General features: G+C 39.5%; 1 protein-coding gene across 2 annotated transcripts in view; it reads left to right on the top strand.

The window, feature by feature from the left end:
* Positions 1-12,790, top strand: part of LOC135489743 (phosphatidylinositide phosphatase SAC2-like) — a 310,728-nt gene that overhangs the window by 276,743 nt on the left and 21,195 nt on the right. The window lies entirely within an intron of this gene.

Here is a 12,790-nt window from a genome sequence, read left to right as displayed (position 1 = left end):
AGTTTTAGTATCACTTTCAGGCAGATGTGTATAGTCTGTGGGTTCGGTTCATCAGGTACTGTCATGTGTACCAATTAAAGTTGGAATGCATTTCAAATTAGTTTTTTATTGCTTTGTATAATCTTAAAGGTTATATCTAAGTAATAAAGAACAGACATACTTAAAAAATATGATGAGTTCAACTTATTATTTTCAAAACAATTTTGCAATCTTTACGCAACATGTTTTGTCACTTCAAAGCTTGCATGTAGCTGAACTTACGGGTCAGAAGAGTCCATCTATAATTAGACAGATACTGTGTCAGTCAATCTTTTGCCTGACTGAATTATGCTGCTATCTTTGTCTGGTTTTGAATCACTGATAACTTTGTAAATGTTTGGATAAGTTTTAATCAGATATAACTTGCTCGTCGAGAATTTCTTGACAAACAAAATGGTATAGGAAAGCAAGAACTCACTTAAAAATACTTTGAACACTAAAAAGGAAAGATAACATGGAAGTGAATGTAATTATCAGAATTGATCACAAATTCTACTTTGATATGCAAAACCGAGAAAGATTTCAAATCAACCTAGCTGGGTTCTGATTACTTTTTGTCAAGTCAGCAATTAAACTGTTCATACATGCAATATGGCTTATGTTGATTTATCAAGTCAGCTGTTTGTGAAATGCCAGCAATTTCATGTCTGAATAATCCGAAACTTATGAATCTTCTGGAAAAAAAACCAAATAACAATTATTTTGTGGGGGGTATAGCGACACCAGTTATTGCTATTAGACTAAATTTGATTGAGTGGGTGTGCACCATTGTTTTAAGTTAAGAAGTTTGTTAATGTCGAGAGAGTTCTTATTGGCATGGTGGCTTTGAAATCAGTTGCTCCATTTTGCAACAACAAGTCACACCTCAGGGTAATATCACTCTTCCATTGCAGTGGTTCTGCTTTAGGAGACACCTCTGTAAGCAGGACACCCTCTGTATCAAGGACAAAAATGACAAATAATTTTTGAGTGGAAAAATCAAAAGAAATTTTGTATTCTGCCAAAAGAAATATTGTGAAAATTCAAAATTTTTCAGAAATAAAAAGTTAAGGGCCATTTACAGTAAGTTGCACATGTACATCAAATTAAAGTAAAGCATCCATGCGAAAATGAAGTTTCAGATGGGCAAACCATCATTCATTGATCATGAAGTGTTCCCTATATCATGCTATTTTGTACTAAATAGGTACCCGATTTACCTAGTATCTCTAGCTTAAAGGCAACATTCCAAGAAAGCAACCCGAATGACTGATAAATTCTGCCTGAATGGCCCCCTCTGTTTAGTAGCATCAACAGTAAAACAGTTGCTTTAGCGCTAGAGTTCGCTGAAGCAAGAAAATATTGGCCCATTATCACATCAAAAGTTACTCAATTGAATCTCAGGAAGCCCTCAATGTGCCGTCTTACTTCCACTATTCATCAATGGGGGCAAGAGCATTAGCAAAAGCTGCTTGAATACTGTGAACCCAAACGTTTTCACTGCTTGTTTTTTCCACAGATATGGTGCTTTTCTTTTATTCTGGTTTCAAACTGTACTTCAGTTATTTCTGTTAAGGTAGGTATTTTTGTGCTTTTTGTTTCACGGACAGTGTGTGTCAGCGCAATCACAGAATTACCAGCTAGCGAAATTTCCTGGTGTTCAGTATGATGATTTGGTGGCTACGGTTAGCAGCCACTGAATAAGGGTGATGAAATGAGTCATGGTTCGGAAACTCACCAATACATGAAGTGAGAAAATGAAACAAAGCTGTAGAAATATTGTGGCATGTTTGGTTTGACTTGGTGTTACAGTTTCTAAAAAAGTATGGCCGGTCTTCCTTGAAAAGCAAAAAGGTGTTGCTTTTTGTTCAACATCCATAGGAAAAAAAGTTAAGAATCTCAAATACGCTGTGGATGCGTTTTTAATTTCACTCTCTTCAGTAAATAGCAGCAACTTAAACTGCATCATGCGATTTTCCAATTTAAAAGAAGCTTCATTGGTGCTTTTGATTTATTCACTGTGGAATGAAATTCAAAACAGAAAAATGTCAAATAATTGCTGTTAAACTTTTTGGCTGATTGAGAGATCAGCGTCTTTCAAATTTTGACGTGGTTGATTAAGTTTTATAGCTTTTCATGATTAGAATTTTTATTCATTATCGGTTGACATCTAATTAAAGGAGCCTGTCTCTGTCTCCCAGTTTCTGTGAAATAAATGACCAACTTATGGATTGATAGCAAGTGGTAAATGTAAAGACCCAGTCCTTACCGTGGCATACTGACAATTTTGTAAAAATTGGGACAGGTCACCCTTTTTACCTTCTTCTAGTTCTACTTTATTGGTAAAGAATGTTGGCTTCCTTATTATGCCAAAGCCAATACCTAAGTTACTTCTTGAAATTACCAAAATACCCAAACTCTGGCCCTAAGCTGACACAATGCGAAAAAGGGAACCATTACTTGAAGCAATATTAACAGATATATGCTTTAAAAAACGTAAAATATGTGCCGAATCAGTACCATTTCTGACAAGTGATATATAACTTTCCAAATATCAAATTAATCACCCATGCCCTGCAAAAAAATGTAGAATTCCAGTCATTTGTTCCAGGCTAGTTACAAAAGTTGACATCTTTTCCCCTGGGCATGGACAGCATTCTTTGCTTAATGAAATAACGCCCAATATTTGTGTTGATGTTGGGCGGGAAATTTCTGTGTCATCGAACTGATCTTGTTGATTACGGGTACGCCCCCAGGGTATGTTATAATGGTCAGTCCATGGAGAATGATCTTCCTGGGAGAATTCATGCTCTTGTTGGTCAGAATTAGCAAGGAGCTTGTCTTTCTTATAAGGTGCTTACTTCTCTTTAGGTGACCAAGGGATGCTGAACAAGCTTCATGTGTATTCTTGACCATTCGGCTGGTTAGGAATTGAAGTTGTGTCTTGATGTTAGTGAAGAAGATCTTTCGCCATAGTCTTCAAGTAAACAAACAAACCAAGCTTAAAATGCAACAGTGACTATTCAGTCGGGCTAGCAAATACAGGGCCACATGTGCCATATTCAACATTCAAGCATAACACCACTTTTCATCACAAAAGGGCCGAAATGCATGAGATATCTTGGGAGACCTTTGCCGTCGACCCTCCCCCCAACCAAATATGGCTTAGGGGAGCGAACCGAAGTGACATTATGTTTGTGAAATGAACCGTTGGTCTCCAACTTTAATGAAATACACAGCATCACAGTGGATAATCAATATTCAATCAACTGGTAACCCTGAATTGTAACATATCACGTCCCCGGCCCTGCACGAACTCATTAGGGGGTCGTCAACTCCTAGTCATGGTTAATGACGAGTTCGTAATACTTGTAGTTAGCCTAAACCTATCCTATTAGCTACTTTAGGCGTGCTAGGTTAGCACCCATTGGCTTCCCATTGAGTGACGATATTGCGAAGATCGTATATAAGTGGTAATTGATAGAAGCAGCTCCTTATCCTGTGCATGTTTTTCGTAAGGAAATTGATCATAAAGCACTGAGAGCGTGATCTTGACGGTACTGAGAGCAGCTTCACAAACCTGTAGTTGGGTTTCTGGAATGTAACGTAAATTGGGGTAGACTTTTCTCATGTTGCAACGAGTGTTGCTTTTCTCATGTTGCAATCGCCCAATCAGAGTACTGCTAGCATCCAGTTTTAGGAATCTCATCGCTTATTCCCTGATCATGTGACGACCAATCGTAGTAAATGATCTTGGTCTTCCTTCGTTTACCCCGGAGTTGATTTCAGCCTCCTTGCCCCTTACAATTTCCCAATCTCGTAGTCACAGCTTTGGTTGCCTAAGATGGTGGTTGTTCCACCTGCAACACCCTGCTTGCCTTGGCAATAATCATCATTACCACATCTGCAGGAGTCTTTACGAATGGTTCCGCTCCACCAGCCAAAAAAACACGGCCATCAGTTGTCTAATGAGCCTTGGGCTCAGGAAGACATTGTGAAAATCTGTAATGTTAAACATAGGTCTTGGAAAATTGTCGCATTTAGTGTCTCTAATGATTTTTGAATCACTGTGATAGGGGAAATTGTAGTGTCTGGCTTTCGCAGATTATGATGATTTCTGCTGACTTGAGCTCTTGTGATATCTTATTCATGTTAGTTTGCTTGCTTTGCTATTGGTTCATTTTGTGACAACACTTTTCAAAGTTGCGCACTACTGACGCAATTGAAGGGGTGCCAATTGTGATTTGGATGATGTCCTTAGACAAGAAATTTAGGCTTCATAGTGTAAAACTTGTGCCGTTATTGCGTCTTAGCGAAATAGTTAATAAATGTTCTGCAACCCCTCCATGTAAAGTCAAATCCACTTGATTGATTGACAGCAATCAAATAGTAACCACAAGTGATTGGCAGCCATTGAAACTTTATTCACTTGAGTCCATAAAATTTGGAATAATTTGATTGGCACTCAGAATCAAGCATGTCAATTTATATGTTTGCCTGCTAAATGAATTCAAGTTTTTGTGAATCTTTGAAGGGTTGTTGTCTGAGATTTATAATTCGTCACCGCTCTATGGCCTAGCTGTCCTACTTGACCAATCAATATCTTTACTTGACTTGTCTGTCGGAAAAAGAGCGCAATTATTGCATGGGTAAACTTTTTTTTCTCTGGAAGTGTCTGCAGGTCAAAAATGTCTGACCATTCATTTTCAAAGATTGAAATCCTTTTATTTCATGTAATGTTTTGCCTTAAGTATTTTGATAGAACTCAATATTTCACCCAGATTTATGCTTTGCCGGGAGTAATTTGTCATGAGCAAGATGTATTTGAGGCATTTCATTCTAAAGAAAGATTTGGTTTGGAGCATCTACGGTAACTGGACGTTTAGAATGGTCGTAATATCACTTCAAAAATGTGCTGCTTCTCACCACTTATCCCTTCACAGTCTTAATCAGGTGAGTTTATTTTCTGATCGCCAATCGTTCCTCGATAGTCTGGTAGTCGCTTTGCCATCTTAGTGGATCAGCCTGAGAGTGTTGACATTTCCTCTGATGGACTTTCAGGATCTATGTACTTAAACTTTGACTTCAGGGTTCAGCTACAGCACGGGAGAAGGATCTTCCGACTCTCTGGACAGTCTCGTAACTGCTTAGAGTAACGTCTATTGAGCTCTGTTTAGTACTCCCTTATCTTCATGGCTAGTCCATCCAAGTCAGAATGGGATAAAGAGATCTGCACAGCTCTGCAAGCCATGCGTGTGGTCTTGTAAAGTTTTAAAATTCAAAGCGATAGGAGTTACGGAGTTTGTAGTCTAATATCAGCAATGGTAGAAGTACCAAATGACTTTGCACTTCCCTGGTCTATCCTGAAACATTTCAGTAGAACTCTTGAGAAGCTGCTCAATCAGCACTTGAACCCAAGCATTTTTTACCAGCACCCAATTTTACACCTTGGTGGGGTGAGGCATTTATTAGTCCTTAATAATGCACTGCTCGTTTTGGCGAATATCATGAAAAATGGCTGAGCACAAAGCCAGACTATTTCTCGCATGTATGTATCAATAAATGGTTCAATCCATCATGTGGTAATCCCGTGAAACTTGCCTGTCAGGAAGATGAATAATGACCATTATATTCGAAAGAGTCGGTCGATGTGATAGACACTTAGATACAGTGATGTCTGCCAGTACCGGAAAAGTGGCGCCATTTATGTATTTTTCTGAGGCTAAACTTTTTTAAGTACATGTAGTGTTTTATAAGTCACGGGTACTATCTCAAATTGTCAGATGCTGAATTGAAGGTACACCCAAGTTTTTTAATTTCATGAAATAAAAAATGACTGCAAACTGGGTAAACATGACTTGTTTCGTAATACTGCTATAGTTTCACTTTTTTAGTAGGTGAATTTCTTGCTTGATAAAAGTCCAATAAGCGACAATTTATGTGACAGATTCATTGCACTTTTGGTCCTTGGTGCATGGCCGCTTTGTGACCACATCAATTCCTGAAGCAATTTTCTGCTGGACATCTTGCCGCCAGCTTAATGGTTAAAAAACAGCCAGTGAATAACATAGCCGACTTTACTGTTGCTTGGTAAAGCTGGCAGTCGGTCAGTCTGTGTAACGGAATTTGCCAGGGCGGATTATTAATATCCGTTTTGAATTCCAATCGGTCAGCCAAATAGTTGGTTCATAAACTCAAACAAGTCAGAAAGATTTCTGTAATTTTGGCTTGTATTGGACTGCACTATTCTTTTAAGAAGAAGAACTTGCTGATTTGCCCTGCCAGAGGTGCAACTTCATTACAAACATCTTGTGGTGACACAAACTTGATAATTTCAATGTGCCATCATCAGATGAAATTTACCGACTCGGTATCTCCCTTCTTAGACTTGTCAATCTTGCATATCCATTTAAGATTAAAGTGTCCCTTTACAATGATAAGCTTAAGATTCCCCTCTGTTTCAGCATATTGTTTGGCTGGTTTTTGCATCTTAATCCAGTTGAAGATTCTGAGCAACTGCATGTAAAGTAAAGTTCCTTTTTAGCTCACCTCTTAGCAGAGGTGAGCTTATCCCATACCGTGGCGTCCGTCGTCCGTCGTCGTCGTCGTCGTCGTCGTCGTCGTCGTCGTCGTCGTCGTCGTCGTCGTCGTCGTCGTCGTCGTCGTCCGTCGTCGTCCGTCGTCCGTTAGCAGGGCACGTTTCGTAACTGTTAGAGCTATTGAGTTGAAACTTGGTACACATGTACCCTTATGTAATGACACCTTGGAGACCAAGTTTCGGTCCGATTCGTTTCATGGTTTGGCCACCAGGGGGCCAAACGTTAAAAGTGAAAATATGCAATATCTCCCTTAATAGTAGTCGGGAAATTTTGAAAAAAATATGGTAGGTACTTCTAGCAAAGGTGCATCATATATCCTCCGGGTTTTTGATTTGACGTCCTTTTCAAGGTCACAGAGGTCAAATGGTGTAAATTGGCCGTTAGGATGTAACAATGGCACGTTTCTAAACTGCAATGACTATTGATACCAAATTTGGTACACATTTAGCCCTGAGTCAGGTGATCTCAGGGACCGAAGTTTGGTCCAATATGATTCACCACTTGACCACCAGGGGGCAAAATCCAAAAACCTTAAAAATGTGATTATTCCTTAACTTCTTGCCCGATTGCCACCAATTTGATATCATGGGTACATCTAACCACCATACAGTATATGTCACACAGGTTTTTAATTTGACCTTCTTGTCAAGGTCACAGAGGTCAAATGGCGTAAATTCGCCGTCAGGCCGTAACTATGGCACGTTTCTTAACTGCAATGACTATTGATCACAAATTAAGTACACATGTACCCCTTGGTCAGGTGATCTCAGGTGATCTCAGGTACCGAAGTTTGGTGCAATCTGATTTGCCGTTTGGCCTCCCGGGAGGGGGCCAAATCCTAAATTCTTCAAAATGCCATTATTCCTAGTAATGACTTGCCCGATTGACACCAATTTTATATCATAGGTACATCTAATTCTAACAACCATTCAATGTGTCACCCGGGTCTTCTTTGATTTGACCTACTTTTCAAGGTCACAGAGGTCGAATGTACTGTAAATTGGCCATTTTGGGGAAATTGTAATTGCTTGGACCTACATCAAACCTAACACTACATGACACAATACCATGCTCTTTATCCATCTTTCCTCCACATGAGGTGAGCACAATGGCCCTGGCCATTTCATTTCACAAGTGGAATATTTTTTGCAATTTTACCAAGAGGGCGGTACAGATCACTAAATTTAGGGGCCCGAAAATGTTTAACTTATTATCTGTTTTATTGAAAAATGCACCCACTTGCAGAAATGAATGGACACAAAATCTGAAAATGGTGTTTACGCATATAATGGGTGATATGAATAAAGACTAGCAAATGCTTTTACTTCAATTTTGTACAGAAAGGCCTAGTGTAAATGTACATGGAGTTTTAGATAAAAGCATTTGCTAGTCTTTATTCATATCACCCATTATATAGGGCTGTGAAAGTAAATGGGTTTACTGTTCATATCCTTCCATGAGAAGCAGCTAAGACTAACACTAGTCAGAAACATTTTTTGAAGAGGAAACTGTCAAATTGTCTGCATTTTTTCCCATTGTATCATTTCCCCAAGTCTAACGCTCTGACATGGCTGAGACATGTCAGAATGTACTTTTCTGGGGAATGTGATAAAATAATTTTTGACAGGGCAAAGACATTATTGCCTCCAATCTCGCCAAACCTGTCATGAAAATCTTTGCAAAAACTTTCTATTTCAACAGTGACAAAAAGAATCTACTAGTGTAACCTTAGTGTATGTGCTTTGAAAGCAAAGTCAAAATTGTTACGATAAAAACCCAAGAGCTGTTGATCTTCGAACTAACTCTGTCAAATCAATGAATTTATCTTTTGCTTCAGTGGCACACGGATTTAGGATGCCAGCATTGCGGTACGGATTAGGATGTGCCATGAATAAATAAAAATCGAGTCTTCGTCGATTCTGGCATTTGCTGTGTGTGCAGCAAATAAATGGAATGAGCCGTCAGAACATTCCCATGTTTACTTTGAGAAGGAATCAGCCCAATGGAACGAGGGGACTGTTCTGTTGCAAGTTTTATAAGCGTTCTGTGGCGTATCAGAGGCTGACTAGTCGCAGTGGTTGTGCTTGGAATAAATTGGATCAGATTTCCGCTCACTGTGCGTGGGACTATCAAGACAGCCATCACCGATAAATCTAATGACTGGAAAAGAGGCTAAAATCTTACATTTCGGTCTTGAAATGTCCCCATTAATGCGCTGATTCATCAAAATTTATTTGGCATTTCTTGAAGTGCTATAAACCAGGAAATATTAGTGAGTCGTTTGTCGCTTATTTTCCGCATTACAGAAAAAATATTTTTTTACAAGGTTGCATTGCGAAGAATTCATTTTGTTGCAGGGTTGCAGTTTGCAATTTCGTGAACATTTTTCATGAAATTTAAAAAACAGTACTACAAATATTTCGGGGTTTATAGTAATCTTATATGTGTTCATGTAGCCACTAAGTGAGTAATGCGATAGATAAAATCTGTTTTAAAAAGTCAGACGCTTTTGGCACCCACACTTCTCAAGAGATGACTTTTCAAGTGTTATCAATAGCTTTCTGACGTTCAATATCCAAAAGAAAAAAAATCAATTGGATTCATTTCTCGATCGTCTGGCTTAAAAAGGTTTGGTGCACTCGCCATGTACTGGTACATCAGGTACTTGTGTTCAGTTGAGCTGATATTGCGAAAAGAAGTCTCTGGAAAGTGAGCCAAGTTCCATTTGACGGGATGTACCTTTTCTATTGAAATCAGTGACTTATTCAGAAGGAAAATTGACTGGTATCCATTTCCCGATCGTCTGGCTCAAAAATGCTCCGTGTAATGCTACTAGCAATATACATGTAATAGTATTCAGTCGAGCAGACACGCCAATAAGAAATGCTAATCTCGAGAAAACAGGGTGAGTTCTGAGAGTGAGATCCCAATCTCAGCTTGTAACCGCTATGTGGGCGGTCAGCCGAATATCCTGCAATGTTTCTATCTCTGAACTGCGCGCGATTTGATTGGTCGATCTGATATTAATATTTGGTCAACCCCTCTGGTCATGCAGTTTCAATAAGACCATGTCGCGGCCCGTGTGATTTCATTCTCCCCTGGGGTTTGCGTGGGATTAAAGGAGCATGCCACCAGTTGTGGAAGTTTGAGAGGAAGTGTTCTGGAAAGGTTTTTTCACATACATGTAACGGTAGTTTTTTTAAAGGGGTATTTGTCTTTTTTGTTTCCGTCTATAAACTAACTTGCAACTTGTGAATAACATTGTTTGGTTCCTTTTGATTTTGCACATACTTTTGGACACTGACTGGATACACTTACAAACTCATCTAAAAAGTAATTTACCAGGGTTCCTGCATCAAAATTTTAGGACACAAAATATCAGCACTATTTATAACCTCTATGATCTCCTCCTAGCCTTGAACTCTTTGGAAATGGTTGTACATGTACATTGTGTGTTCAGCTGTCAAGCACATGTACATCAACAGGACCATTGATTTACAAGTTCATGATGATGTTCATGCCTCGGTCAACGTGGGACTGTTTGGGACCACCGTGACGAACTCCACCTAGGAGCAAGAGTTCCTTTATTGGTCCTAAATTGACTTCAGCTTTCCAGTATACATATAGACTAGTGTTATATGGAATATTAGCAATATCTTCCCCAACATACCCAATGATCTTCATCAATCACTGACCAAACTGCTATTGTATATTGGCGGGCAGTTGTTTGTTCATCTTCCCCATCATCGGAGAACACTTGTTGTTATGTGTGTACATCGTACACAGATTCCAATGAACGTATCTCGGGCAACATCAGGCTGTTTTGACACGCTCTAAGGAACTAGGAACTTAACCCTTTGCTCTGAAAGCCATTTTTCGACCTGTGTCAGTCCGTGGGGATTGGCCTTGTCATGTTCATATCTGCATCAGATTTGTTTGTTAATACTTGGTTCTGACATGATCATTGTAAAGTAAAAAGCTGTCAATATAATATCAGACTCGCTATCATGTAAGGTCAGCGAGTCGGTGAGTTTTTTTTTACCATCTTGTACTTGGTCTAGCATGAGTTTCGTTGGCCATTTGATCATATTGGCCTTATACCTGTGTCAGATTGTTATTAGTTGGTTCCAACATGAGCATCCGAGAGCTGTCAATATTAACTCTATCAAGTTGGACAAGTGTATCAAAGTCCGGTGATTGGCACCTCAGATTATGGGGTTCCTGTCACTTCAGAGTTTGATTCATGACAGATCAATCAGCCTTGTCTCATCCTCACGTGATGTGGATCAGCCAGAGAGGTATCCTGTTGGGACCATACTGAACTTCCAGCGGTATTGCCTCCGTATTGACGCTCGTTGTCTGGAAGCTTGGCAATGTCAATACATGTATATTTAGTGTCAAGATGGTTGGGACTGGTGTCTTTCTATACAATTGATGGAGAATGGATTTGGTATCCCGTAGGGACTGATTTCCTTCCTCTTTATTTATAGAGAAGGAATTTGTTTTATTCAGGCTGGTATAAATGACTACGAAGTTGTTCCTCCATTACCTCTTGGATGGGAGCACAAATGGCTCATTGATGAGCCGCAGCTCCTTATTTGATATGGAAGGTGAATCTCATAGACAGGTATATCGTGGGGACTGGTTTCTTTCCAACTTATTTATGGACCTGTAGCTTTTAAAAACCTAGAGCTTTCCCTTTTATTCTATGATGCTGATGGCTTCATCCGGCGCAGACTTCGCAAGTTGCAAAAAATGTAGCTTAGAAAGAACAGACAAAAGATACCCCTGCAAGGTTATAGCTATCATAACATGATACCAACTGCTATCGAGTATCAGTCAAAGGCCTTTGTATACTTCTCGTTTATTTATACATCTCAATACCAATAAACATCTTCATCTTTGCGACGAGATATTGGAAATTAGAAAAAATCTTCAACAAGCTCACAGGTCGCTCGCTCTGATGAATCTTTACATTGGTTGGCTTTGATTCCATCTAGTAACAATCTGTGGAACTAATTTTTGCTGCATACTCAACTCAGGGATGTGAATTGCGAGAGACTTTTTAGGTTTAAGCTGACATGCATATGCTTATTTCTGATGGATGATTTGGACTTTTTTCATCTCGGCTCGGTATCCTGTTATGTTTCCTTCGTATCATGGGGGAGTGGGGTGGCACAACAGTTGAGCATCGACCTTGTGAATGGGCAGTCCCGGGTTCGATACTCGGCCTGAGCCATTTGTAGCTCTGAACTGGCCTGAATCCTTGTGTGTGCTAGATTGTGGCAGCCTTGGTTTCTCCAGAAAGATCTCTGGATAGGCTGCGTCATAGTGTGTGCAGTTGTTAATCACTGCCAATCTCACAAAAGGATGCTCAAACTCTTGCAATTTCGTCACAATAACAGGAAAAGCGGCCCATCCGGACGAGGGATATAAATCGTAGGTATGGCTGATAGATGGTTTGAACTGGCCACAAACAAGGTCTCAGGTTTATGCCATCACCACTGCAGCCCTGATCAGAATCTCAATGAGTCCAGATGGCCAATTCGTCACGAGTTGATTCCGCCCCAAGTTCTGCAAATACCAATTGTCCACCATCAGTTTGATTGGTTTCGGGCAATTTTGGACATGTTGGACATGTTGGATGGGCGAATTTTATATTACGCCTTCAAATAACATTTTGTCTCTCGCCCAAATGTAAATTGTTTGCATAGGGGTAATAAGCTGTTGTAGGCACCACTGCAGGGTGTCTTACTGTTTTAAGTTGTATGCTTTGTGGATAAGTCAAACATGGTGGTTTTGTGTCTTTCTGCACGCTTCAATTTCCGAACTGCTTGACCTTCGATGTAACTTTTCAACTAGCTCTTTAACCCTTCGCTACCACAGGCTACCACGTATTGTCATACCAGTCTACACAACAGCATTGTAGAATTTTATATCCAGTACACAATTGGAAATTCTCAAATTCAATTTCAATTTTCAAATTTTGAACGAACAGAGAAGGCCTTTAATCAAAGTTTGGTAATAAAAACTACAGATTTGTGTGTAAATGTTTGAGTGGTCATGTTTGAAGTTTTTCTCATTTCTGCGGGCTTGTTTACATACTGCTTTGACCTTTGATGTAACTTATCAACTTGCTTATTAATTGGATGTCACAGGATGTTACATCATAA

The sequence above is a fragment of the Lineus longissimus genome, chromosome 6, assembly GCF_910592395.1.
Source record: "Lineus longissimus chromosome 6, tnLinLong1.2, whole genome shotgun sequence".
Classification (NCBI taxonomy): Eukaryota; Metazoa; Nemertea; class Pilidiophora; order Heteronemertea; family Lineidae; genus Lineus; species Lineus longissimus.
This window is presented reverse-complemented; position numbering and strand designations above follow the sequence as displayed.